General features: G+C 35.3%; 1 pseudogene; it reads left to right on the forward strand.

Moving 5' to 3' along the window:
* On the forward strand, positions 1–25,960 carry LOC140638992 (proteasome subunit alpha type-1 pseudogene; annotated as a pseudogene).
* Positions 25,961–27,006: the final 1,046 nt, after the last annotated feature.

The raw sequence follows: 27,006 nt of genomic DNA on the forward strand, positions 1-27,006 counted from the left end.
GCAGACTGAGAATTGAGGTCTCTATTCACCATGTGGAAACTATGGGTGGCTTTGACAAGAGAATGTTCCATAGAGTTAAGGAAGTGAAATCTTGATTGCAGAGCATTCTATCTAGAATAGGAGGAGAGGAACTGTAGTTAGCAAGTATAGACTACCCTTTTGGAGTTTTACCATCAATGGAAAAAGATATTTGGCTTTAGTTGGAGGTAAAAAATGTGAGATTATTTTTCTTCTTCTTTAAGATTGGAGATTTTATATAATGTTTACACTGATGAAAATAATCCATTAGAAGGAAAACACAGATGAGATAGGAAAGAGCAAGAATAATGTCTGAACATTATCCTTGAGCATCTGAAAGGCACTGGATTAGATGCTTAATTTAGGGGTTGGCCTGGAAAAGAACACAGATGATGCCTCCATAGTAGCAGAAGAGAAGGGAGATTATGTGCATAGATGTCTTCAAATGACAGGTAAGTGACCTTGCAAAGAAGTTCTCTCTTATTGCTTCTGTTTTTAGTGGAATACAAAACAAGGTTATGGTGTGAGAGTGAGGACAGTGTAGAAGTTATTGGAGCCTTGAGGAGAGAAAAGCGGGTATGAACCCCAGGCAGTACTAAAGAATGTGACGATAGTGATCATGAGTAAAAAGTGAAACCAGTCAGCATGGTGGCAATGAGGAGCAAGGAGAGTCTCTGCTCCACAGAATTGGAAGTCATAGTGGGGTAAAAACTGTAATCATTTGAGAGGGCTCCCAGGAAGGGAAAAATGCATTCAAGGCACTCTTGGACCAAGAAGGTAAACTGAATAGGAAAAAAAAAAAAAGTGAGGATATGACACGTTTGCTGTTAACAGATTAGTGGGGAAAAAATAGAAAATCCATAAAGAAATCTGTGTGTGTTTAATAATTGTAGAACTTCACATCCATTCAGAAAAAAAAAATGGATTATTTAATACATGTTGTAACTGGAGGAAAAAGTTTATTTTATTTTATTTTTTTAATTTTTATTTATTTTTTTAGGAAAAAGTTTAGATCTCTGTCTAACATTTTATACCATGAAAAATTCAGACAGGTCAAATACTTAAATATGAAAAAGTAAATTACAAATTTGCTATAAAAACAAAAATTTAAAAATAATTTTGAAATGGGTAGACACAAAAGTATAGAAATTATTGTGAATTGTATTGATCAATTTTGCTACTTAAAGTTTAAACATATCAATTCTTTTTGAACACAGAGACCAACACAGGGCTCGATCCCACAACTGAGAGATCATGACCTGGGCTGAAACCAAGAGCCAGATGCTTAACCAACTGAGCTACCCAGGTGCTCCTGTTGTTATTTATATTACAGGAAGTGGCTAACTAATTTTGTTATTAGTTAATAACCACCACTTATAGTCAATAAGACCAATAGCCCAATAGTTAAATAGACAAAGTATATGAACAAACCATTTATTTAAAAAAAAAAAAAAGAAATGTAGCTAGGTAGCTCTTGGGCATATTAAACATTAGTTAATATCAGCCATATTAAAAATGCAAATGAAAACTATGAAGCTCCAAATTTCACTCATCAAATTGGCAAAGATCAAAAAGTTTGATAAGACACCACTGGGGCAGAGATTATACATTGCAGTCTATAAGATGGAAACAAATGAAATAGTCATTAACAAGGTACTTTGTTAAATAAAATATGCTGTATCATTATAGTGGAACACTGAGTAGCCAAAATTAGCCAAAGAATGAGCTAATTTTATATGCTACTTTGAAATGTGTTACCAAAATTTTGTTAAGATAAGTTTTCTTAAAGATTTTATTTATTTATTCATGAGAGACAGAGAGAGGGAGAGGCAGAGACACAGGTAGAGGGAGAAACAGGCTCCATGCAGGGAGCCTGATGTGAGACTTGATCCCGGGACCCCAGGATCACACCCTGAGCCAAGAGCAGACTCTTTAACCTCAGCAGCCCAGGCATCCCTGTCAAGATAATTTAAAGAGCAAGCAATACTGCGAGGAGTAACAATGTAAAGGGCACCTCAAGACTCAGACACTGCATATGATAGCTACTTTGAATCAAAATAAAAAAACAAGTGTAGTACACACACATAAATATGCATGTATACTTGTATTTGCATAAAAATATATAGGAATATATAAACATACTAATTGTTTGCTTCTGGAAAACGGCTTGAGTCCTATGGAAGAATAGAATGGAACATAGTCTTACCTTTTTGGAACTTTTAAATTTTATGTCATTATTTTGTTACATTTTATACCGTATTCATATTATCCACTTCAAAAATTTTAAGGAAATATTTTAAATTAATACAATTGGAAACTATTGAAACACTTTAAACAGGTGAGTTTAAAAAATAAAGGTAAGCCAGTATTGACTGAAAATAAAAACTTTTGAAGTTTTAAAAACGTAATGACAATAAAAGTAATAACATTGAATTCACAAGGGAATTCACAAGGGAGCTGAAGAATACTAACAAGGATTTAAGGAGAATGATATGGTTTGTTTCATTCTATCTTGGTTAAAATATTAAGCTTGGTTGCTAAAAAATTTTAGGCAGTTAAGCCCCGGTGGCGCAGCAGTTTAGCACTGTCTGCAGCTGGGGACATGATCCTGGAGACCTGGGATCGAGTCCCATGTCAGTCTCCCTGCGTGGAGCCTGCTTCTCCCTCTGCCTGTATGTCTCTGCCTCTCTCTCTCTCTCTCTCTCTCTCTCTCTCTGTCTTTCATGAATAAATAAATAAAATCTTTAAAAAAAATAAAAGAAAGTAAATAGACTGCATACTGTCCAAACCTGAGATGGAAAAAAATAGGAAACATTAAAAAGTTGATCAGGAAAAAGAAAATGAATAATAAGAATGTGAGGCGGTAATACATGATAATAGAAAAATATCCAAATAGGACAATGACTACAGTAAATGTAAATACAGTTAACTCACTTATTTAAAGTCAGAGCAACTCAGCTTCCTTCCCTTTTATGTTAAGAAAAATGCAGAAAGTAATTACAGTGCCTTTGCTAATAATAGAGCTAATGTTTGTTTTGGAGATCTTTGTTTTGCATATATTTACCCTAAATATATGTGTTCTATTTCCTCTGTTTTGGTTATTGTTTCCTCATGGGTTTTTGTTTTGTCCTCAGCAGAAACCTCTAATGCATAGACAAAGGTCATGGAGCAGGTTACAAGAAGGACTCAGATCCCTCTCCCTCTCTGTAGCCTTGCTAAGTTACTGTGCAAAGCCCTCCCACTCTGGCTCTGGGCTTTGGCCATGTGACGTACTTTGGCCAATGGAATATTAACAAACATGACACAGCCAGAGACTCAGGAAACGCTTGTATAATGTTTTCCTGCTTCTGCATTTTGCCTTCTCTGTGAGAATGTGCCTGCCTGACAATAGAGGACATGAGAGACAGAGAACTAAGCCATAGCAGTCATTTAGGCAAGGCTGACCCTAGTACAGTCAAAAAGCCGGCCATCCCCCATAATATGTGAATAACTGCCACAAAATAAGTAAAATTATCCAATTAACCCACAGATTTGTAAGCTAAATAAATATTTATTGTTTACACTGCCGAGTTTTGAGGTGGTTGGTTATGTAGCAGTATGGTGGTAAAAGATTCTTGGTACAACTGAGGAGACTTTTTGGATTGGCTTTTTCAGTGAGTGTAGAATGAGTACAGTGGTGAGAAGCCACCAGTCCTCATGTGACAATGTAAGCCAACACTCCAGCAAGTGAGACACAGCGCACTCACAAAGACATTGAGGGACCATTTTACAACAATTCTCTCCACCAAATGATCAAAATAGGATTGAATTTTAAAAAGTACCAAGGGTCTGATACCTGCTAGTCTATACTTCTTATTAGCACCAATTTATGTTCTTTCAACTCTGTTCAACTGCAATGTAATTCTTCTCATTTGCCAGTCTTACTCTGCTTCTGACAGTTGCCTTCTCTTTTCTGGCTCTCTTGCCTCTGTTTAACCTGCCACAGCCTTTTGTTTTCCCCCTTGTGCTTCAGGAAAAGGAAGATAACTTGGCATACCTGCCAAAGACTTGTGACAGTAATATATGAGCAGGGTGCTCCCCTGATGTCTCGGAATAAAACGGTACCCTCAAGAAGACAAACCCTCTGTCATTTGGTTTCCAGGGATACAAACATCTAAAAATGCAGAGCTAAATACATTTAAAGTAAGAAATTCTTTTAAAAGTGAAAGTGCAGAGAATGATCTAGAGGGAAAAAAATATGGGCTTTGGAGTCAGATACTCCTGGGATTGAATCCTGACAGCCATTCACCTCCAGCAAGTTACTTAGCTGCTTGAGCATCCCTTTCATCTTCTGCAAGATGTGAGGATTATGAGACAGAATAACTGAACTCCTAGCACAACCAGCATATTTCTTCTTCCAAGTCTCTCTGGCCTCACTGACAACTAAGACTTCTTTTACATTACTACTAAATATCCCCCAAATCCTTTAGCAATTCTGCTCTGTCAGAGCCCCTCTAAACTGCCTCTCTTTGGAAGCCAGTGCTCTTTCTGAGCAAAAGCCCTATGGTTACTAGTATCTAACTACCAAAGACAAAGAGAAGAGAAAGCTAGAAATAACATTTTAAAATTCTTATTTGGATACATTTTCAAATTGGAACCCTTTATCCTTCTTCCATTAAGAAATAAAGCTTCCATGACTCATTAACAAAACAACATTTTAAATTTCATAGAACTTGCAGAGCAAATCAGGAAGATTACTCCATAAAGCAATCGTGAGGACACTGTTAGGTACAATTATATGCCATAATTAATAGTATATAGCTAGTCAAGTTGATTTATGGATCTATGGAATGATGACCATTTCCTAAAGGAATGAGACTGGAGCCCTGAGACAGGTTGTTGACAAAATAAAAATTGACATATTGGATGTCTGATAAGAATTTTCTCAGCTGTTGATAACAGTGGATTATGACTCATTTAAATATCTTTTCAGTTTAAATCCCTAGTTTATGCCACAACCACTTTCATAAACACTGAATTATAGATGATAAAATGTGCAATTTTTATTTTTCATCAGTAGGATAACTTTCTTGTTCTTACACTATTCTAAATAGGAGGAATATAAAAGCAACAAAATCTTGACAAGCACTTATTCCATGGCTAAGAGATGAAAATAGACACCACCATTTATTGAATGTCTCAAATGTGCTAAGTACTTTGTGCATATTATCTTATTTAATTCCAATGAAAACCGTTTGGGATAAATATTGTTAGCCCCATTTTATAGGATGAAGTGTTAACAGACAATAAGGAAAGTTCTTACGTTAAAAATGGCTATTTAAAATTATTATTGGATGCAATACTATTAACTGAACAATAAAATACGTATATAACAACCACCAAGCCCCTCTCTTGCTTCACCTACTTGAAAACAATGCTTCCTCTGCATTCATATAGTGGGAATCCTGGATTCTGTCAATTTCTCCTTATATTTCCTGCTCTCAGGATTCACCTGCCACCTAGCCTTATTCATTTGACTTGCTACATCTCCTTTTCAAGTGAACTGCTTATGCTACTCTTGAAGGATTTTCAAGAAGGGCATTTTCTTGTCAGTGGCCAGATGAAGAGCTGAATTTTAAAATGAAGATGAGAAGTCAAAGGTGGGAGGGATTCTTTTCAACTTTTCAAAGCTGTATGAAGACAATGGGTTAAAAATAAAATTGTGGTATAAATTTAATGAACAGGGGAATGAGTTTCCATCATGAGGCATGTAAATACAAAATTATTCTCTGTGATTTCTGTTGTCCTTGGCCATTATAGTTAGGAAAGCTTCTTATAGCACAATGTAACTAATCAAAGAATCATTTAAAGTGTATTTTTGGTACACAGATATTAAGTGATTCATTTCAGTCATTCTTATATATGATATACCAAGAAAAAAAAAAAGATGGGGAATCAGACTAGCTGTTTATGAAATTAATCTTAACTTCCTTGGAATTTGAATGTGGTATTTTGGTGTCTACAGGGCACAAAGGAAGAATAGCATACAAAATACTAATTTCATTTGTTGCACAATACTATTTTTTTGACACTATATAAAACTAAACAGAGCACATTGGGTTCTCAGAAATTCTACAATGATGTTAACATCTTGCTTTTATCCCACAAGGGTGATCCAAGTTGGAAGCTACCATCAGAATATAATTCCTGCCGATAAACTAAATATTCATTATAATTTCCAGCATCCCCCAAGTCAAAGACTTCCTTACTTGTCATAATCATCTCACTTAAAAGAAATCGAGACATACTATAATTAATGTTTTCTCTATGTTGAAATTTTTCTGGGACTGAAATTTGGATATCTCTCATTTTCTTGTTTCAAGTTTAGATTATAAAATGACATGTGATTTAGTGCCCCAAAGCACTTTTCAGACTAAATTAGTCCGAGGCTTTTATAAATGCCTAAGAGAAATTAAACAGCTTAGCCATAATTAAATGACTGGCTAGAGGTAAAGCTAAAATGAGAAGAGTCTTTTGTGCTTTTTCTCTAGCCAGGACACAGTGCTGTCTTCCTGTTACAATATGAACCTTTTCCCCCCTTTATCTGCCTTCAGTGGAGACAAAACAGCTGGTCACCATCCTTCCTATTTGGATAAAGAGCACAAGAATGGATTATTATAAAAATCACCTCCTTCCCTCCAGTCTAGTGGGTGATGATTCCACTGAAGGGAAAGAGCAATAGAGGGGAAACTTTCAATGTTGCTGGCTTGTTTCCATGTAGTCTGGATAATAGAGCTCTTTGATGTCTGGCACTTTCATAGCCACCAAATTCAGCCTCCCAGTCAACAGAAAAGCTATTTTACACTACTTTTGATGTGATGAAATAACTTAACTAGACATGGTTAATCACATAGCTGGTGATTATGCCATGCAAGGAAAAGCCATTAAAATAAGCCAAGTGCCGCCTCTAAAAAGAACAAAGGAAAACTTCCTAGCAGGCATGTTCATAGCTGACTCAAGTGCTCTGGCATGACTCAGTTTTTTACCATCCAGATTCACTCTCACTATTTTCATAACACGAAACATAAACATCACTGCTTCCATGAGAATTCTGCATACCTGCCTAACTTGCTTATTTCTTATTCTGTGAGGCAGTCACAATTTGTCTTTACTTTGTTCCAGACATATTTGGCTTTGATCACACCGCCAGGCTGAACACCGACAGATTCTGGGACTAAAGCAGAGAAAGCTCTTTTGTAAAAGTTTAATCCCACTTAGGTCATCTGTTTATTGCTTTGTCCAAAACATCTAGGTTTTCAGATGATTTGACTAGTATCACAAATGCAAATCTTATAATAAATGAGAGTACCTACAGGTTAGCAGCATCAAAGGAAACTAATGCTCTGGGGGGAACAGCACTGACAAGTTGGTTTATTAGTTCAGCTGGTTTGTAAAGACCAGCCAAGGTCCTGTTTTCAACTAGATTGTTTATTTGTACCAGTGGATGCTCAACTATTTCAAGAAAATAAGCAAACTACATCTACTGAGTAGATTCTTTCTATGTAGGGGAAATTCTAATTTTTGTAAATCTCAATGAACTGAAAACTAATCAAATATGACATTTAACCCACATTCATGCATTTCTCAAAGCCTGATAACCAAATGAGTCAGTGATCTTGAAATTAAGCTATTAATGGTAATATATAATTACACTGAAAAAATTAACTATAGGCTAAATAATCTATGTATTAGGTGGGCTATCTATGTTGGTCGAACATAGAGGGCACTGTTGTATAAAAACCATCCAAGAACCAACACAGATGTTAGGAAGATATAATTCTAAAAATTAGGACTTCAAGGTAATTGTAGAGAAAGTTACTCAGTGCTGTAAAACAAATCTACACCCTGTGCTAAGATGATTTATCTTTTTAGGAAGGAGTATAACAAATCTCGAAAAACTCATTCAATACAAGAAAAATTGCATTTTTCAGTAATGGATGGATTTGTTAACTATTCAAAAATAAAATGCCAACAGGTCATTAAAAGTTGAATTACAGATGCTTTCAGTGTCTATATCACTGTTTGAAATGACAAGGAAACTAATTAAACATTCTGCCCATAGTTTCCTCATCAATAAAATGATGAGGCTCATTCACTCAGTCAAAAATATTTATAGGGCTCCCATTTAATGTGCCGTATGATTTAAAGTAATAAGACACACAGAGTCTTTGCCCTCTTGGAACTTACACTCTGGCAAAGGAAAGATGGAAAATAAACATGAAAGTGGTAATGACTCTGAAACAAATAATAAAGACAATGTGACAGTGACTCGGAGAGGAAAGTGCTGCTTTAGTCAGGGATCATCTCACCTGATGGAGGAGAAGTCTAGCAAAGATGTGATTTGGGCAGAGTTGGAGGAGAGAATCCCAAAGAGCTGAACCAAACCAAGGCCTTAGCCAGGATTGGGCTTGGTGTGGTAGAACCAGAAGGACAGCATGATAAGCATGATGAGTAAAGCAAGTGTGAAAAGTGGTTAGGTCAGAGATAAAGGAAGAAACTAAACACATGATATTTAGTCCATGGTATTGGTCTAAAGGAATTTGGACTTGAGTTTAAATGTATTGGTAAAGCATCATAGGTTTTGAACAGGAGAGTAAGAAGGAATTTACACGTTCAAAGATGGCTCTTGCATTTGAGTACAGACTAGATCTTGGAGTAGCAAGAATTGAGGGAGAAAAACCAGTTACCAGGAGTGGATTAGATGGTTTAGATTAGGGCAGCTAGACTAGATAGGAAATTCTCAATTTCTTGGCAATTGATCATTTTCCCAGTCTGTGGAGACATCTCAAACTAATGTTTTTTAAATGCAATAAAATACAATGTAGAGAATTAAAAAAGAGAACTAGTATATTAAAATATATAAATATTTTACATGTGATTAATACATTAAATAACAAGATTTAGCATAAGTAAAATTTTGAAATGTCTGCACAAGCTGACTATGATATGGAAATATCTGATTAATATTGATAACAAGGTACTACTAATATCACTGTGGTTAGTGCTACATTTATGATTAAAGAAAATGCTGGAACGCCTGGGGGCTCAGCGGTTAAGTGTCTGCTTTCAGCTCAGGGCAAGATCCTGGAGTTCTGGGATTGAGTCCCACATCGGGATCCCTTCATGGAGGCTGCTTCTCCTCCCTCTGCCTATATCTCTGCCTCTCTCTGTGTGTCTCTTGCGAATAAATAAATAAAATCTTTTTTTTAATGCTAAATTTTAGTTAGATGTATATGAAAACAAAGTTGCAAGTTTTTCCATATAAATTCACACACCTCTGAACTCTGGGTCATACATGATCATATTTGTAGCTTCCTCCGTTTATACCACTTTCTTCGGCCATTGAGCTTAGGGAGCTCAAATTCCAGATAACTATACTATTTCTATCTCTAAAGAGAATTTGAGTTGATATCAGAAAAAACTCTATAGAGATTTTTCAGTTTGCCAAGATATCCTGACTTCCTTACATCCTTAGAATTGACTTTCCATCCCAAGATTTAGATGTCAGATATGAATAAGCAATAAAACCAGGGCTCACAGCAACATGGATCCACCATTGCTTTGAAAATACTTACTAGATAAATAGTATGTACATGAGTTAACTCCTGTTTATATACAGAAACACTTTCTCATATGCTCTCAGAAACAATAGAAACAATGGGGAAAATATAACTAGAGATTCACAGTCCTGGGTTTTGCTCTTGGATCTTCCTCTCAATTGTTTGATTGCCTTTGACAAATTACATGACTCACTGATTTCCTCATTTATACTGTAAAGCTAAAATATATTTACTTTACATTGACCAGCCAAGCATGCTACTTTTCTGTAGGAAAAAAAAAAAAAACTAAATAGGTTGAATAAAATGAAATAAATCTTTTCATGCTATTGATATCATCGTGTGATGCATTCCTCATGGTTATTTGGCTTGGTTTGATTATACTGTATATTGAAGAAGAGTTCTAATTGTTTTGACAGGCTTAACACCTATCAAAGAAATTATGTATGGAAGAGGGAAATCTTAGTTTGATGTTGTCTCTGAGATACTGAACAGTTTTGTCGTCCATTTCTTAATATTTGTTTTGCTTTAAGTACATTTTGTTCCATATCCAATTTTCCCTTTCCGCTTCCAGCAACCATTGCTTTCAAGGTAACTTTCTAATATAGAATACAAGAGGAAATCTGGATCACTAAGGACTTTCATTATAAATAATAAGAAAACATGAAAATAAAGTGATCTTTCTAAGTTCAAAAAAGTATGTTTTTATTTATGTATCTAGCCTTAAAAACAAATATGGGCTATATATCTAAGCCCCTAAAATCCACCCAAATTAACCTAATGAGAATCAGTTTTGGGGGGCCCTTGGGTGGCTCAGTAAGTTAAGCATCTGCCTTTGGCTCAGGTCATGATCCTGGAGTCCTAGGATCCAGCCCCACATCAGGCTCCCTACTTAGCAGAAAGCTGCTTCTCCCTCTGCCCTTCCCCTCTCTTGTTCTCTCTCTCTCTTTCACCCTCTTCCCCCCACCTCTCATCTTCCTCAATAAATAATCTTAAAAAAATCAGTTTTTGTAAATCTACTGCTAACCATTTCAATTAGTGATTTTGGTATCACAAAATTTTAAAGAAGCCATGATAAAAGACCTAAAGTTAGCTAATATGGCTAGTATAATATGACGTGGGCATTAAAAGGTAAATTTCTATGACAAGTATCACAAAGAGCCATGACATTTACCACGAAGTTGCAATCAGAGTGTTTATGTGTGACATGGAGTTCAACATTCACCTATAGTTTTGGAAACCCACAGGACTGGGTTAATGGAAAGAGCACTTCAATTTTTACTTCTTGGCCAAAATCAATAGGCATTCCCTTCTCAGGGAAGTGAGCCCAGAACGAAAGCCAAGACTGTTAATAAGCAAAGAGTCTTACTGGCCTGGTACTATGTGAGGCAAGAGGAGCAGTATTACCAAGGGTAAACATAGTTGTTTTTATTACATTACAGAATTCGAGAGAATTAATGAGAAGGAAGCTTAGATATATTAATATCATCTATAATAAAATATGAACAAAGAGAAGAAAAATGACATAATTGAACCATGGTCTTTGAGGACAGGTATATATTAACCCAATTTGTTATTCTCTAGGCTAACATCTTGGCCAGTTACTTAAAATGTCTATGGCTCAGATTTCTAATCTATAAGCATAGACATGATAACAGTAACTGTCAGAGTCCCCCTAAGGAGCTCTGGGATAGTCCATGTGAAAAAGTGTCTTGCAATTGAGTAGGCAATTTTAGTTTTACTCTTGTCAAAATAAGCATTTCTTTTTGTTAATTTAAACTAATAAAAATTAAAGTTACTTCTTAATTTTCAGGCATGGTAACATAATAGGATGTTCTGAATAAGATTCCTTTTTTTCTTGGTTTGGATCTTCCATAATTTTCCCCTTTTTTCCACACCATAGTCCCATAGTCTTTTGGCTTTCTTCTTACCCATCTTGGTTCTTTTTTTTTTTTTTTTTTTTTTACTGGTCCATTTTATACCAATCATACTTTAACCTTCCTTTCCCTCTTTTATCGTGATCTTTCTCCCACTGCCTTTCCTCATGCCTTCTCATCACAGCTCTCCTTCTCTTTGGCTCAGCTTCAACACTCATTTGCACTGTGACCTTTCAGGCCAGAGTGTGCTAAGTTGCATGCTTGTCTTTCCAACCAATCCCAGAACTCTTTGATCTTGCAGAGACCTGACCAACCATGGCATTTCTTTGAACTCAATGCCTTTGGCTTTTCTCAATAGCTCTTCCTAACTTCTGCCTGTAATTTTGCTTTAGCTGGAATTCCATTTGTTGGAAGGTGCCAGTTGTATAGGCGCCAAATATTTGAGGTTTTGTTATGTGATCAGAAATTTGGATATTTTAAATCAGGGAATTTTAGCAGTGCTCTAGTGCTTAAATGAGTCTTAAATAAAAACATATATATGACTTAAAACACAATACAACTTTTCTGTGAATAAAATTAAGAAGGAACAATGGCAAACATAAAATGGCTGTTTATATTATATTGTTTCTTATCAGAGCAATATTAACAATTTTCTTAGCTCTGCAAAAATTCCACTACACTCTCTTCCTTCAAATTGTAAAGTAAAGCAGCTTAATAATTTAATAAAAATTAATAAAATAATTTAATAAAATCCTTTATAAGTTTCATGTGTTTATTGAAACTGGATTATGATTAAGATGGAGAAGTGGTGGTATAAAGAGATTTAAAGATTATAACATGCAAAAAAATAGAAAAACTATAGTCCTAAAAAGGAATATTGAAGTAATTAGTCACATTGACTTGGAACAGTTAGTAATAGATTTGCATGTTACATCAGTCAAGATTTTTTTTTAATTTGTGAACTAAAAACAATGTAACTCTGTTGTTTTTCTCTCTCTCGATTATACTTAAATATTTGATCATTTATCTGGAGAAAGATGAAAAATCTGATTGAATTGTCCAGACAATTGCAATACAAAAATCATTTGTGACTGCATTGTTGTTACCATATTGATTGTAAATGTGAAAGTCAGTGGCTGGGTCCTTTATGAAATGTAGCTGGAGGCTCTCTGGCTCAGCTTTATTTATTAACAAAAGAGGGAAACAGTTTCAGAGTGAGTGAATATTTTATAAAACATTCACAAAGAAGGAAGGAAGGAAGGAAGGAAGGAAGGAAGGAAGGAAGGAAGGAAGGAAGGAGGGAGGGAGGGAGGGAGGGAAGGAAGGAAGGAAGGAAGGAAGGAAGGAAGGAAGGAAGGAAGGAAGGAAGGGAAAACATCCAGGCAAGGAAATAAAAAGACTTTCAGTCTTCCTTTTATTTAAAGTTAAACCTAAAGATACTCTAACAAGATTTGGTTTTCAGAACTTACTTGTTAAAACTCTACCAATGTGACACATTTGAGACCTAGACTCTGCTGCTCCTAGAGAAAGACAGAATATGCGTGGTGTTTGTGAGTCAAGCCACAAATTGCTCTAGCAATTGACTAGAACTTGAAATTCTGGGGATCCCTGGGTGGCTCAGCGGTTTAGCGCCTGCCTTTGGCCCAGGGCGTGATCCTGGAATCCCAGGATAGAGTCCTGCGTCGGGCTCCCAGCATGGAGCCTGCTTCTCCCTCTCCTCTGCCTGTGTCTCTGCTTCTCTCTCTCACTCTCTCTCTCTCTATGTCTATCATAAATAAATAAAAATAAATTTAAAAAAAAGAACTTGAAATTCCACGTGTTAGGTATATCCTTTCACTTGAAGCTGTTGTTCCTTTGTAAAACATACTTTTCCTTAAAATGGGAATCACTTATGCTGTTTAATCACATGGAGCAATCACAAGGATGGCTCCAGAAGAGATGGTGCTACCAAAAGATTAAATATGGGAAAAGTAAAAAAGTATAAGTTTTTGTAGCAAACATCATTTTTTAATGGGCTAGACCTACTAAATCTGTATCAGATGAAGATTTATATTCCTGTTTTTACTTTTGTTTTTTTACCGAGTAAGTATCTATGGAGTTTTCCTGTGTGCATGTCATTATTCTAGGTTCTGGTGATATCAAAAACACACACACCGACTTATGATACTCTTTCATACAACCTTCTTTCAGTATGTAGTTATTGAATTTCTAATACATGCCCAGTAATGGTCTGGGTGCTAAGAATATTGACATGAATACTACAGAAAATTTCCCATTTTTCACTGTGTTTATTTTCTTTGGAGAGTGATAAAAATAGACAAAAAATTGTCAAAGTGTTGTCATATTAAAAAAATGGTATTTAAGATCAAGGAATAACTGAGGGAGAGTGGGTATTTCAGATGTGATTGGAATGAAGAAGAAGCCAACCATACAACAGTTTTGAGAGAGAGCATTCTAGCTTTCTAGCTAGAGGTAAAAAAAAAAAAAAAAAAAAAAATCTCTGAGACAGAAGGAAGTCTAGCAAATTAAAGTAAGAGTTACCTGTGTTATAAGCTTCATCAGAGGGAGCTAGAGGCAGAATGTTATGAGCTAAGAGTGCTGAGGTAGACAGTAGCCAGACTGTGAAGAGAATTATTGGTTGTGGTATGACGTTTGCATCTTAAGTGTGCTGAGAAACCCCTGTAGAGGTTTTAAGCAGAAAAGGAACAAGATAAAATGTATGCTTTAAAATTTTATTCTGCTTGAGAGATAAACTAAGTATATACTCTGTGTTTGACACCACTGCTTACCAAATGCCTTTTAAAAAGCCACTGCCAGTTTCACTTCTGCTTAAGATCTAGAAACTCACAACAGAACATCATTCTCATCTTAACAACAAGATAATGGTGGATATCCTATAAAATCCTAACTTTCTTGAATTCATCAGAGCTCTGACACAGCATGACAACAAAACAAACTGAATTCCAAGGAGTGACAAAGCACCTCTGAGGAGAGATGGGACCCATGGACTATTTTACCTTTGGCAGAGTGTGGGAAGGAGAGATGACTGCTATAGAAGTAAGTAATATATAATCAACCAAAACTATAATAAAATCTAAAAGGCTGAATGTGGGCTATCACATCAATTTAGAATAACTGAGAGCCTCCCCTCCACACAAAAAGCCCCTCTCACAATGGTGAGGGGGATACTTCTCACTCACTCCCAAAATCTTCTTCATGGGCTTCCATCAGGTAACCATTTAAAAAAGGGGGTGCAAGGCATGAGAACAGAGTGAGCACTCTGCAATGGTAGACATATGAAAGAGGCGATTGGCTACCACTGAGGGATAAGCACACAACACTTATTCCTAAGATTCTATTTCCATGAGAAGCAAAATCCTAAACCATTGATTAAGAGGCAGCAAATCCTTTTGCTCCCACACCTGCTGGGGAGGGATATAAGCAAAACCACTGGGGGGAAGGGAGGAAACCCTCCTTTTTGCCTAAGCAGCCAGGCAAAGATTCATTGCCTCTGGAGAAAGCATAGAAACAAAAGCTGTCTGCTCCAGGCTGAAAGGGCAGAAAATCCCCCCAAGGCTCAAAATCCCAAGTGATTTCAATCAGGGGCCTGCTACTTTTGAGAGAGGGGCAGAAAACTCTTTCTTTCTCAAGTTGTGTCAAAGACAGATGACAGTTTGGCTGTTATAGGAAGAACAGGCAGGAATGATGAAGAGACCCAAAGCTCAGACACAAAGACCTTGCTTGAAACTAAATAGGGACCAGGAGACTAGAGATTCACTACTCCAATCACAAGCTTAGTTAGCATAGGCAACCAAGCAATAACAATGCACGACAATGTGTGTTTTAAAGGAGTGTGGCCAGTAATTGGGAATGTAGAGAAAAACTCTTGATATGATACAGATATCTAGGACCTACTGAAAACTGTAGGTGAGGGAGGAAAAAATAAAATCCCTTGGCCACCCCCAGGCTTCACACTAAGCACAAAATGACAAAGACTTACACTGGAGAAATCTGAAATTTGTAGTACACTGAAGGTAACAATAGCAACCACAAAATCTACAGTTTGCTCAACTACCAAATGGACTGGCTCAATCTTCCACATTGGCAGCCTGATAGCGAAGAGACATGCCCACTTCTAGATATAAATACTATTTATTTCAACTTCAACTGATTTCCATGAAACATGACGTTTTGCATTCAACTGCATTTAAGAGACATGCAAGAAAAGCAAGGGTGAAAAAAAGATCCATTCTCAAAAGATAAAGCAACTAACAGAAGCAGACTCAGAAATGACTCAGCTGTTAAAACAATCAGAGACTTGAAAGTAACTCTGGGTAATATGTCAAAGAATCAAATGGAAAGAAATAGACATTATGCAGGAGCAAGTGGGGAATTTCAGCAGAATTGGAAACTATAAAAAATGTCAAATACAAATGCGTACAATTAAAAAAAACACTTTTGGGTATCAAGCATTCTTTTAATAGCCTTATAAATAGATTAGACACAGCTAAAGAAAGAAACAATAGACTGATCTAAAGAGAGGTAAAGAGAAATTACTCAAAATGAAACAAAAGATAAAAGAATAAAAAAAAAAAACACAGAGTATGCCAGAATTATGGGACAAGTACAAATAGTTTAACATATAGGTAAGTGAGGTTCCAGAAAAAGAAATTAGGAGGTTGAAAAAATATTTGAAGAGCTATAGGCTAAGGATTTCCAAAACTAATCAAATACAACAAACTATAGATCCAAAATGGTAAGAGAACACAAAACAGTATAAATACAAATTGTATATGTATTTATATATTATATATAGGTAAACAAAGATGTATACAAAAATGTAGGCACATCCTAGTTAAACTTTGGAAAGCCAAATATAAAGTGAAAATCTTGAAGAACAAAAAAATAGAAACACAGGAACAAAGATACTACCCACAGAAGACATCCCATCATTAGTTATACCCACCAGAAAACAGTGGGGTGACATCTTCCAAGTACTGACAAGACTACATAGAACAAAACTATCAACGCAGAATTTTATGCCCAGCAAAAATGTTTTATATAAGTGAAGGGAAAGTAAAAGTATTTTCAGACAGAGAAAAGCTAAAAAGAAGTTCATTGCTAGTAGATTTGCATTACAAGAAATAGTAAAAGAATTTCTTCAGGCAGAAAGAATATAACACAAATGTAAATTTGGATCTCTATAAAGAAGAGTACCAGAAATAGTAAAAATGCAGATATATATAAAAGGTATTATTTTCCACAATTTTAAATAGCAAATATAAAAAGATAAGTGAGTGCTTAATTCAAAATAGTAACACTATATTGTGAGGTTTATAACAGCAGGAAGTGAAATCACAATAAGAGAAGAGAAAAGAATGGGAAAGAGGAAATGGATTTCAAATGTATACTGTTGCAAAGTTCTTATACCAAAAGTGGTATCATACTATTTGACAATAGACTTTCATAAATAATTTATTAAAAACTTTGGAACAACAATTTATACACACACACACATACACACCTGTGACTATTACCTTATGCAGCAAAAGGGATTTTGCAGATGTGATTATGTTAAAAATGTGGAGATGTGGAGGTTATTCTGGATTATCCAAAAGGGCTGATGTAAACATATGAATCATTAAAAGAAAAAGGCAGATCAGAGTCAGTAGTAGGTATGTAGCCACAAGACAAGAAATGCAGGTGATCTCTAAAATTAAAAAAGGCAAGGAAGCAGAGGTCTTCTAAAGAAATGCAGCCCTCCCAAAACCTTGATTTTAGACTTTGGAACTCCATATATATAGGAAAATAAATTTATGACGTGGTAGGCCACTAAGTTTGTGGCAGTTTGTTGCAATAGGAATTAGGAAAATGATACAACTAATTAAGTGATAGTATGGGTAAAATGCAATCATAAAAATACTCAATTTTAAAAGGGTCAGATGAGGTAGAGAAGAACATAAAACAGATTGGAAAACACAAAAGCAAAAATATAAAAGTACAAAATAAAAATAGCAAGAGAGTAGATTTAAATTCAGTAATATCAATTATCATACTCTATCTAAAAGCTCTAAACAGAACATATTAAGGGCAGAAATTGTGAGATTGGGTAAGAAGGCAAATCCCAGCTACACATTGTCTATTAGAAAACCACATTAAAAGAAAACACACACAAAAATAAAAGGATGGATGAAAATATACAGTGAACAGAATAATGTTAAAAGTCTTAAAGAGTCTTAGGGATTCTTAACAAACTCTTTCATAAAACATGAAACAAGATCGCATTTCCAGACTCACACCACAATACGAAATGCTGGCAAGAATGTGGGAGAACAGCTCCCGTCCATTGCTAGTAGGAATGGTACAGCCGTTTTGTAAAACAATTTAGCATTTTTACGTAAAGTTACACTTACCATAGGATTCATCAATTCTATTCAAGAGAAATGAAAACATGCTCCCTTCTATACCTGCATGTGAATGCTTCATGGTAGTTTTAGAAAGTACTGTCTTGTAGAATTCCTTATTTGTATTAGTTTTCTGTTCTTGCAGCAAGGAATTACAAATTCAGGTGCTAAAAACGACACCCACGTATTATCTCAGTTTTGTAAGTCATTGTCTGGGTCTCTGTTGAGGGTCTCATAAGGTTGAAATCAAGGTACTGACTGGGCTCGGCAGTTATCAGAAGGCTTGGAGGAGGGGCACCCGGGTGGCTCAGTGGGTGAGTGTCTGCTTTTGGCTCAGGCAGTGATCCTGGGGTCCTGGAATCAAATCCCACATGGGCACCCCCCTCCATGGGGAGCCTGTCACTCCCTCTGCCTATCTCTCTCTTCTCTATGTCTCTCATAAATAAATAAATACATAAATCTTAAAAAAAAAATGGCTTGGGAGAAAATTTGCTTCCAAGTTTATTCAAGCCGTTGGCCGAATCCAGTTCCTTGTGACTGTAGGTTTGAATTCCGGTTCTCTTGATAGCTGTTAGGTGCCTGCTGTCAGCTAACAAAGGCCCGCCACATTTCTTCTCAGATGACCCCCTCCTCACTCAAAGCCGTCAATGGTGCACGAAGTCTTTCTCATGTTAGGTTTTCTGCACTGCACTTCCACAACCAGCATGACAAAACTTTCTGCCTTTAAAGGGTTCATGTGATCAGATTAAGCCAACATGGACTGTTCTTCCTATAATCCTCTTATCCCTATAGTCACCTGTGCTATATAACAATATAATGACATGTGTGATATTTTATCATATGCACTGGTTCTATCCATGCTCAAATGGGAAGGAATTAACAAGGGTGAATTATTAGGATTCTGCCTACATATTATTCAAGAGGCAGTAGATATTGTTAGAATATTTGTTGAGGAGCATTATTAATCTGACTTGGATAATTATATATATATTTGCAATATATATAATATACATATAAATATTTGCTTCTCTTTGTGATATTTTAATATTATACAGACATAGCTACTAGGCAAAGTATCTAGAATGTTCTAGTGATAGGTTTTAACTGTCAAGGTCATATCAGTGGCAAGATTTTGCTTTCCCGGCTTATTCCAAAGCAATTTCTTTAGCTGGATTTACTGGAAGTACTAATTTCTACATAAGCAGTACTGCCTATATTTTTTTCTATGAATGAAAGGAGAGATAAAAAGCCATGAACCTAAATACTCAAGCAATGATTTAAGAGGAAAATAAGTCTTGAGTTCATTCACCAGAAGTATGTCTAACCTGAACATGTGAAGAGAGGGAAGCAGATGAACAAAAATGGGACTCTGCAGGAAGGTAACATCGTCAATAGGTCCTGGGGGTACTATCAGCATTCCTTTATACCACCTCTTTTAAAAATACCATTAAGGGATTAGTAAGGCTATCCCAGGGAAGTGTGAATTCTGACCCTTGTTTAAAGATTTAATGATCCGATACTAGTTGACTTGTCCTTATACTTGTTTTTCACTCTAATCTGTTCTCACTGAAGAGTCAAATGAGACACTATCTTTTCCCCCCAATTTCATTTTGGTTTTATATATATACATATTAATATGTATATATATATATATATATATATTTGACATACATCATCTTACATACTCCTAACACATTTGAAATCTAAGTAGTATTGCTCCCATTTGCCAGAAGAAGAAACTGAAATTTGGAATTAAAATCATCTTTCTTAGATAGCACAAATAAAAAGAGCCAGAATCCAAATTAGAAAAAAAAGGGGCATCTGGATTCAAAGCGTGTGCTCTTATCACTTTCCTCCATTATTTCTCATAGAACACATATCATTAGGCCTTCTTGGAGTTTGCCTCTTTCCCCAAGGTTCATATGGCCTTGAACTAATGAATGCTTGCATCATTAGGTATAATCTTATGTATTTTATTTTGGCCATGTGTGTACCTTATATTGCAATTTGGTTTTCTGCTTTACTCTTAGCATTATGAATTTTTATTCTTGGTTTCCCATGATATAGGTTACCATGACCTATCACTATTTTTTTCTTTTTGGCTATTTGCTTATTGTGTTTATTTGTTCTTTTGTTAGGGGACCCCAGATCTAGAAAGTTGAGATTATTCTACTCCTTTTGTCATGGCATGATAACATCATATCACTCTGCACAGTTCCTAAACTGACATCTTTTTAAAATTCCTTTATTTTACCTCTGTACCCTCCTCTCATTTCATCCCTTCCTTCCCATTAGGCAACTATTCCGATTGTTTGATGTCTTTTAAAAATTCATATATGTCTTTTACTTATCGGATTTTTTTTTTTGGTGTATTTCAAAAATACAGAAAGGGGGTTAAAATATCCATCCAATTCTGCTTTATTCTTTTTCACGCAGTACTGTGTTTTTAAGATCTACTGACGTTGTGTGAATCTCTTGACCATCGCCTCTAACTTCTGAAAAGTATTCCATAGTGTGTATTTTCCTATAAGAAATACTTAGAATGCCATCAATCTCCCACTCCTGAACGTATTGCTGCAGTGAACACATTTCCCTGCAGAGATGTACAGGGAAATGTGGGGTGAGCAAACTTTTCTGGGCCATATGCTCCAGAGTGAGATTGTTGGGTCAGAAGTTATACATAACTCAGTCTGACAGCAAACTCTTCAGCCAGCAGTGGCCGAGGGTTCCAATATCTTTGTACTCTTTCCAGCTCTTGGCATCAATGAGTTTTATATGATTTTATAATTTTATGGATTTAAAATCCTCTCTTCTTGTTTTTTTCTCTCCTTTTTCTTTTCTTTTCATTACATGCTAATGAGTTAAAGTTATTAGTAATATAGATTTCTCCATCTGGGAATTACCACATTGTAATATTTGTCAATTTCTCTAATCCTTTACTTTTGATTTTCAGGAGTTCATTATGTATTCCAGATATTAATTCCTTATTTTTAGACACTGTAAATATTTTCTTCCAATATATTATTTGTTAACTTTGTTAGTGATTCTTTATTGAATAAAAAATCTTTAATATTAATAAAAACAAACATCTTCTTTCCCCTCGGTTTGTTCCGTGAGAGATTGGTTTACTAAGTCCTTTCTCAATCATAGATCACACAGAAGTTCTAATATATAAAATATTATTTATAATTTACCTTTAGGTCCTTAATCCTTCTAAGGCTTATGTTTGTAGATATTACTAAATGAAAAGATTGTTTTGTAATTTTTCTACTTGGTGGGACAATATACTGTCTTCTAATTCCTTCCTCATTTCTTTCTTCAACACTTTCTATCATATATCAAGTTCTTATATATGAATGAATCTGTCTCCAATTTCTACTTGCTTAAATATTAATAACTCCAAGCACCTTGAACAATCTCTATCACAAAGAATTATTTTAAAATATTGGAATAAATAAATTTCATTCATAGGATAGTGTTATTAAGAATTTCTGCTAAAATATTTTTTACATGTATATGTTTCTGAAATTTAAAAGTTAGGGAGATTTTGAATAAACTTCATTAGTCAATTTGAGGGAAGTCTCTCTGACCTGTCACTGATAAGAAAAGGCAATGTTATTCAACATCCTAAATAGATGACCCATAAAATTCCTTAGTACTCCTAAACTCAGTTTCTATGGTGGAAAGCTAAGGGAATTTGAATGAATGGGATAGCATGTGGGTATAGCTGAGGTTGAAGTATTCTGCTCATGCCCTTAGAAGTGCTAGTATGACATTCCATTTTTACTTTTTGACCTTACTCTTTGTTCTGGATTCTCACTAAAGCATTTTGCAATCCACACCTTTTCCTAGAATTTCATGGAATCCAGATTGTCTGCCTGATTGCCAAGAACTTCAATGGGAGATACTAGGTACCAGTGAATTGCATAGATTTTCTGATTTGTAACACCAGACAGCACATTCCTTAATCACATTCTTCACTGGAAGGTGATTTTTGTTGCCTGCTGATAGCAATTTCATTATATCAAACTGGACTGCAATATGGCCAAATAAGCACTAGCCATTCGCTTATTATGGGACTAGGGCTAAAAATCTATTTATGTATCAAAACACATCTTGGAACAGCTTAGATATTTCCTGGAAAGGAATAAGATGTAAATAATTCTGGGTGATGTGCTCTTAATTTGGATAATCTGATCTGCTCTGTATTCTCTGTCACCACAATATAAGGTGTAGGATCGTGTTTGTCTGACAGTAGCAGAACTATTACTACAGTGGCTTAAAAGAGTAGAATGCTTAATTATGTCAGGCAAAAGGGAATCAGGAGACTATTCAGCTATATTGATTTAAACGAAGCCATCAATGACTCATGCTCTTTTTCCTTCTCTGTGGCTTTTGTCATAGTGGCAACATAGTGGATCCTAGATTTCTTTTTAATGAGTCTAATTAATACAGATGGATTTCCCTTATTAATATTTGAAGGTGTTACCTTCAATCTGCCCTCTTAATATTCTGGACTCTTTAGAATTTCCTTTATAACATTATTTAGCCATTTTTAATTATCTAGCCCTTTTTTCTTATGAAAATTATGCAGTTGCTAAAATGTCCTTTTGAAATGTGTAGTAATAATATGGATATATCTTGATCAATTTATTATTGCCCTAGATTTAAATGCTCTGATTAAAATAGATATTATAATTATATTATATTTAGGTAATGCAAAATATGCGTAATTCCAAATAATGTGTATTATATAAAAATATAGTATTTATTGAGGACTTATTATGTGGCTGGCAATGCTTTCATCAAGCAAATTCTTGACATAGAATAATCCAGTTAACCTCACCTTAAATTTCAGATATAAATACTAGTAATATCCCCATTTACAAATGAGGAAATTTAATCTTGGAGAGAACAAGCACTCGCCTAATGTGACACAGCTAGTGAGTGGTTCTTCTGAAATTTGAATCTAGGCAATCTGGCTCTAGACTCATGCTCTTCTTAAATACCACAGTTACACAGCTATGCTTCTATAAATATAATTTGTTTCCATATGGCAATTTTTGCCAAGTTATATTATATGATTGTTTAATACTCAACTACTCAACTTGTAGTCACTAAGTCTCCAGATACTTTCTCTTATAACATTTAAAAAATACGTATATGCTTGTGGTGGAGACATTGTGACCTTTATCTGTGTGTGTGTATGTTATTAAATCAGTTTTATAACATACTAAGTGGTTCAGTTTAAGACCTTGAAATGCACATGGGGTCTCGGTTTTTTGCCAAGTTTTACAATTACATTTCTTCTCTTAATTGAACTAACCTCATCCATCTGAGTTTTTGTTCACTTTTGGCAGGATAAGTAAAGGCCTTGCTACAAAGAACACGTAAGTCAGAGGAAGCCTTTGATTATTATTCATTCCCATAAAATGTACAGATGTGGCCTCAATAATGTGTACTAAAAATACTAATTTTTGTAAACCAAGAAATTTGGGACAGCCCAGTTACCTTGTTAGGAAGAATATCAACCTTCACAATACTACTTAGACAACAGTTCTCAAATCTACATTGTTCAGCTTTCAAAAGTTCAAATTCATGTATGTACTGAAGTCATTTTAAAAAGCTTTCACATGTGAGCCACTCTTTTCAGTGTTGTTGGGGAGAAGATAAAAAATAAAGTTTTAATACACATAAAAATGCAAAATATTTTATTTATAATTATCACAAATTTGCTTGCCAGCCCATGGCTTAAGGACAATTTGATTAAAGAACAACAAAACCCATATAAGTTAATCATTGCTGAAAGCCTGAAAAATGATAAATTTAAGCAGTAGTTTTATTTGTAGTCAACAAGGGAATTAGATTATCCTTTTGCAGCAGAAGAGGTTACAATTTGTTACATCCCATTGACAGCCTCTAAAATATACAAACTTTTACCTAACAAAGATAACACATCTTTAGGAGGAATAAAATTACTTGATTTGTTTTATGAACCAATGGGTGTCCTATCTGTATTAAACAACATAAAATATTTGTACTTTTGTTTTTGATTGGTGTTGTATCTATATTTTAGAAGGTAATAAAAGACGTTTGCTTACTGTCAGGCAACCAGAATCAAAGCCCTTCACTTGGTGGCAATTGCTTAGGAAAGCATATTGTGCTCAAAAATATTAGATATTCAATAAATACATGGAAATAAAACTTTCAAGTTAAAGAGGGTCTTAGAGACTGTCTACCACAGAGATTTTCTTTTTTCAAGAAAAAAAAATCTCTTTTTATATATTTTACTATTTGTAAAACATAATGTTGAGACACTGCTCTAGTGGACTCCACAGAGAGTGCCCTAAGGTCTATCTCATGAGACCTCCAATTTCCCATATCAAAGCTCCTACCTTATTAGGTAGCATTGAAACACAGTTTTAAATAATTAGTAATTCCACAATTTGATAGAAATAAGGAAACTGAGGGACAAAGATGTTAGTTAGTGTCAGTAAGAATTTGAATTTACTTTTCCTGATTCCTAGGTGAGCATTCCATCATCTGAAATGTTGTATTGAAGGTTAATGCTCAAGGATAGATGTTAGCACAATGTAATTCTAGGCCAAATGGAAAAGATACTTATATAACCTGTATTTTGGAATTATTGATGCTACTGTTCTGCTCCATTAGTAGGGATAATTGCTATATGACTGCATTGAGTCATTTTGAAAGCTATTAGATTCAATTGAATGCTAAATGCATTTTACTAAAGTAATAGGTTTGTTTGGCACTGAAATAGCTATCAACAGCAAGTTCTGGGATCTTCAGAAATCATAAAACAGAATATGCATCTTCTTCAAAGGCCTAGAATAGTTTAAGAAAAGTATAACTGGAGAACCTGGAGTAGACGGTCTTAGGGGTAGTGAGATTAAGATTTTAGTTAAATTTTGGCGCTCCTGAAGCCGCCACCTCTGCCGGAGGCCTCAGCCGGACCCCCGCAGGAACCATGTTTCGCAACCAGTATGACAATGATGTCATTGTTTGGAGCCCTCAGGGCAGGATTCATCAAATTGAATATGAAATGGAAGCTGTCAAAAAAGGTTCAGTTGGTCTGAAATAAAAAACCCATGCAGTGTTGGTTGCATTGAAGAGAGCACAGTCAGAGCTTGCAGCTCATCAGAAGAAAATTCTTCATGTTGATAACCATATTGGTATCTCAATTGCGGGACTTATTGCTGATGCTAGACTGCTACGTAATTTTATGCCAGTGTTCGGATTCCAGATTTGTATTTGACAGACTTCTTCCTGTGTCTCGTCTTGTATCTCTAATTGGAAGCAAGACCCAGATACCAACACAAGGTATGGCCGGAGACCATATAGTGTTTGACTGCTTATTGCTGGTTATGATGATATGGGCCCTCACATTTCCCAAACCTGTCCATCTGCCAACTATTTTGACTGTAGAGCCATGTCCATTGGAGCCCGTTCTCAATCAGCTCGTACTTACTTGGAGAGACATATGTCTGGGTTTATGGAGTGCAATTTGAATGAGCTGGTTAAACATGGTCTGCGTGCCTTAGGAGAGACACTTCCTGCAGAACAGGACCTACCTACAAAGGATGTTTCCATTGGAATTGTTGGTAAAGACTTGGAGTTTACAATTTATGATGATGATGATGTATCTCCGTTCCTGGAAGGTCTTGAAGAAAGACCACAGAGAAAGGCACAGCCTGCTCAACCTGCTAATGAACCTGCAGGAAAGGCCGATGAACCAATGGAGCATTAAGTCACAAACCAGTCTATATGCATATTATCAAATATGTAAGAATGCAGGAACCCTTACTGATGACAGTTATCTATACTTTGAACCAAAAGATGCAGCCTGGTCTTCTGGTATGTTTTAGGAATCAGTCCAGATGTGTTTTTCCCAAGTAACTTGTCTGAACCATATAATGGTGTGCATTTTTCTTTGAGAGGGTCTATATAATCATTGTCTAGAAAGTATAGTTATCTGTACTAATGTTTTTATATGAAGAACATAGTGTCTTTGTGGTTTTAAAGACAACTGTGAAATAAAATTGTTTCACCTGAAAAAATAAAAAGACTTTAGTTAAATTTTATTCCAATTACAAATAAGAATCCATCTGATTTGAAAGTGTCAAGGGCAAATGGCTACTCTTATCACATATTACTCTCATTCCCTTCTACTCAATAAAAGTAGGAAAGAAAACAATTTTTTCAGGATTTGCAGTCCTATAATAATTTATGTAAATTTGAAATCATATACAATATTAAACTGAGACCTAAAGCAATGTAACTGTGTTAACATTTAAAAACTCAGTGACACATACACTTCTTCCAGGTTTTATTAATTTTCCTTTTATCAATAATTCTATGGAATCAAATCTCTTTTCATCTAAAAAATGTTATTATACTTGAATGGCAGTTCAGATGAAAGGAGCTCTGGTGTCTATAGCTGAAAGGAGCTCTGATGCCTATAGTTGACTGTATCTTTTCTCTTTTGCTTGAGTTACCACCTCTTTTCTGTCCTTCTTCAATTTATCTAACTTGGACTTTCTCTAGATTTGGAATCTGACTCAAAACCATCTCCCTACTTTCTAGGAGTGACCTGAGGCCCCATAAATCTTGCCAAAAGCATGGAAAACTCTTAACTTACTTCAACCAAAGAGAATGAATTTATTTAAATTCATTTAAATTCAAGATGAGGTAAAAAAATACTTGCAAATGTACAGAAAAAAAAAAAAAAAAAAAAAAAACTAGTTCATAGGGGAGAGTCTCTACTTCTACTTTAACCTAAGTCTGACCTGAGTGCAGATTGACAGACACCATTTAGGGGACACTCAACTCTATTTCTTTCCTTTTTTCTATTTTTCTCTTTCCTCTTCTTCCTAATTCTTTCCTTTTTTTCTTTTGTAGAACATGTTGTTATCGACTATAAGACCAAAGGGACTTCATGATGCCTTAACTTCCTTCTAAGATATTTTCTTGTTCTGTCTTAAAGTCTCTGATCCTGTCTTACTGTCTCTGAATCCTGGTGGGCTACTCATTCAGTTTCAATTTCTTAGGTTATAATCTGTTTCCAACTGTTAGAAAATTTACATAGGAGAA

Source organism: Canis lupus, chromosome 1 (genome assembly GCF_048164855.1).
Source record: "Canis lupus baileyi chromosome 1, mCanLup2.hap1, whole genome shotgun sequence".
Classification (NCBI taxonomy): Eukaryota; Metazoa; Chordata; class Mammalia; order Carnivora; family Canidae; genus Canis; species Canis lupus.